This window comes from Tupaia chinensis, unplaced genomic scaffold (assembly GCF_000334495.1).
Source record: "Tupaia chinensis unplaced genomic scaffold, TupChi_1.0 Scaffold000407_4, whole genome shotgun sequence".
Taxonomy (NCBI): Eukaryota; Metazoa; Chordata; class Mammalia; order Scandentia; family Tupaiidae; genus Tupaia; species Tupaia belangeri.
In genome coordinates, this window is record NW_006159912.1 from 2,136,599 (window position 1) to 2,140,036 (window position 3,438).

Consider the following 3,438-nt stretch of genomic DNA (forward strand, 5'->3'; position numbering starts at 1 on the left):
ATAGCCCCCTCCAATACTGGCTATATAAGCAGATGCCTTTGGCATAAAAGTTGCATATATAATCATGTTATAGACACAGAAGATCTCACTTCCATCTCTAAGTTCCCTTAATAATAAGTTGGACTTGTCTGCCACATCCTTTGGTCTTTTAGCATCTTTGAAGTCTGGAGACTGTTTTACTTACACAGCTCCATCTTGGAACATTACTCTAAGTTTCCCCCTCCTTTCCTGGGTATAAAGAAATTATGTGACCTACTTTCCATGATATGTAATGAGGCCACCATCCCAGAATGGCTCTCCTCCATTCTCTAGGAGGAAAGAATATTCCACAGGAAGCCAAGAAGTATCAAGACAGACAGATCTTGCTAGGCTTCCCTTCTCCACCAAACTCCATACCTTTTTGTCAAATTGCACTCTTATGTGGCCTTCCTATTTCACTGAACCTAAGCGTGATCAGATAGCTTCTCCCATGTCTTTTGTTCTTCAATATGAAAGCTCCTGTGTACATATGTGTATGTGAAAATAAATTTTTCTGCTTATTTTTTCTTATTAATCAGCCTATTGTCAGTGATTTTCAGCAAACCTAAGAGAGTGAATTCCTTTGTCCCTAAAATCTCTATACCACGACTTAGAAATGGCTACTTGGCTTCTTCTCAGATCTCTGCTTGCTTCTGTCTGCCTGCCTCCACTCCAGTTACCCCATGTCCATCAGAAGTCCTACAAGCTGTCCACCTCTGGTGCCCTGATCATCATTAGTAGCCACTCATATGCGAGTGCACCAACCTCATGCATTAGCTTCTACTAGGTGGGCAGTAATAGCAGCTTCTGTGGTGGCTTGAGTGCCAGCATGAGGCTAGGCCTGGGTTATGGTGGTGCTTTTGGTTCCAGGGGCATCACTGCTGTTCCTGTGAGCCAGAGCCTGAGCTCGCTGAGGATGGAGATAGACCCCAACATCTAGGCTGTGCATACACAGGAGAAGGAGCAGATCAAGACTCTCACAAGTGGTCTTCCTTCATCAACCAGGTGCAGTTCCTGGAACAGCAGAACAAAATCCTGGAGACCAAGTGGCACCTCCTGCAGCAGAAGATGTCTTGGAGCAACACGGACAACATATTCAAGAGCTACATCAACAACTGGCTCCACAGCAGGACACCCTGGGGCAGGACCAACTGGAGGTGGAGCTTGGCTACAGGCAGGGACTGGTGGAGGACCTTAATAATAAGTACAGGATGGGATCAGCAAGCACAGAGATGGAGAATGAATTCTTCCTCATCAAGAAGATTGTGGATGATGCTTACAAGAACAACATGGACCTGGAGACTCACCTGGAAGGGCTGACTGATGAGATCAACTTCCTCAGGCAAGTCTTTGAATTGAAGATGGACAAGCTGCAGTCCCAGATCCCAGACAATTCTGTGGACAACAGCCGAACCCTGTGCATGGATAGCATTGTGGCCCAGGTCCCCACTGAGAACAGGAAGATCACCAACCATAGCCAGGCTGAGGCTGAGGACATGTTCCAGATCAAATATGAGGAGCTGCTGATGCTGGTTGGAAAGCATGGGGATGAAATATGTACCACAAAAACCAAGATCTCTAAGAAGAACTGGAACAGTAGCCAACTCCAGGCTAAGATTGAGGGCTTCAATGGCCAGAGAGCTTCCCTGGAGGCCGCCATTGCCCATACTGAGTCACATGGGAAGCTGGCCATTAAGGATGCCAATACCAAGCTGGCCGAGCTGGGCACTGCCCGGCAGAGGGCCATGCAGAACACGGCACGGAGGCTGCATGATTTCCAGGATCTCCTAAACGTCAAGCTGTCTCTGGACATCGAGATCGCCACCTACCGCGAGCTGCTGGAAGATGAGGAAATCTGACTGTAGTCCGAGATGCAAAACATAAGTATCCATACAAAGACCACAGTGGGTACTAAGGTGGGCTGAGCTCAGCCTATGGGACCCTCACAAGTTCTGTTGTCCTCATCTATGGCTTGAACTCCTTCTTATCCAGCTTCAACTCTGGTAGAGGCTCTAGCTCCAGCTTTGGCAGAGGTTCCAGTTCTGCTCCTTTGGTGACATCAGATCCACCGAGTCTGTAGCTATAAAGAAGATTGAGACGGGTGATGAGAAGCTGAAGTCTGAGTCCTCTGATGTCCTGTTTTAGTGAACGACCACTGCAGGCCCTCCTCACCTACCCTCCTCTAGTGGCTACCTCAGGTTGGAGAGGCAGTCATACCTTGTGAGTGTAAGGAACAAAAGACATACTGGAGGTTTGGAATCCCACCCTGGGGAGCCTACTCCCTCTCTTGACCATGCCTCCAGCTGAATATCAATTTAATTGTATTTTCTAATAAAGCCTCAGCTTGCTGTGTGAAAAAAAATTCTATACCTCTTTGTCTGGGATTAGGCTATTTTGGTAGGAAAGTGGGCAGGCTTCCTGCTCAGGTCTCTATAGGACATTTGGTAACCTGTGGTTTGGTGCATTATTTAGTAGCCCTTTCCCTAGGAATTGCTCAAACCAAAGAAGGGAGGATAGAGACCTCCAGCCATCAGGATAGATCATGACACTCAACCTCCAAGGGCCTGACCATCTGTGATCTTTGGACATTCATCTCCACAATGACTGATTTCACCACCTACTCGTCACTGCCTCTGCAGTTAAAGAGTAGTGGGCACTCCATATCTGCTTAAAAATCTCAGTCCTGGTACCTGCCAGGTCAATGGTCCCAAACACACATTCACCCTCTCTCCAAGAAGCACTTCAAATACTTCCATGTCTGGACCTTCAGCAGGCTCCAGATGGGCACTGACATGTTGGTACTTGGCTTCATAGCTTAAGCACTTGCTCATACACAGAGATGATGCTTTTCTTTGGTCGCCATTCCTAAAAGCCCCAGGAAAACCACTGCCAAGTGGCAAGGTAACAATGAACAGAATGCGAAGAAGTGTGGTCAATAGGTGGTACCAGTGGTTAAGGCACTGAATCCCACATGGACGACTGCAGTATGAGTTCTGGACCTGGTGGCTTGCTTTCTCACTTTCCCTCTCTCTCTGGCAATATTAAAAAAATAATAATCATAATAAATAAAATTAAATAATTATTAACAAAGTATTGTTAAATATCGGTGTTTGCTATTTGTATCTCCAAGAAACAATACTGTAATTAGAGAGAAACTGATTGTGAAAAAAAGAACTAAATCACTTGGGATGCTCCCTGAAAAACTCCTATATTTGTATAGTCCCTTTTCTGTGCTTTCCCCACCTCTTCTTCACTGACACTGAGAGTATATGTAATTGGTGTGTAGCACAAAAAAGGCCACCATAAAGTCAATCCAGTCTTGGTTATGGTAGCTTTTGTCACTGTGCAGATGGAGGTGCCCTATGCTAAGACACCTCCGTTCAGAGATGAGTACATTACAGGGCTCTGGCTCACAGCAGA

The 3,438-nt window shown here is 46.2% G+C and overlaps 1 pseudogene; it reads left to right on the forward strand.

Moving 5' to 3' along the window:
- The first annotated feature begins 847 nt into the window (after positions 1-847).
- On the forward strand, positions 848-2,163 carry LOC102477175 (keratin, type II cytoskeletal 8 pseudogene; annotated as a pseudogene).
- The last annotated feature ends 1,275 nt before the right edge of the window (positions 2,164-3,438 follow it).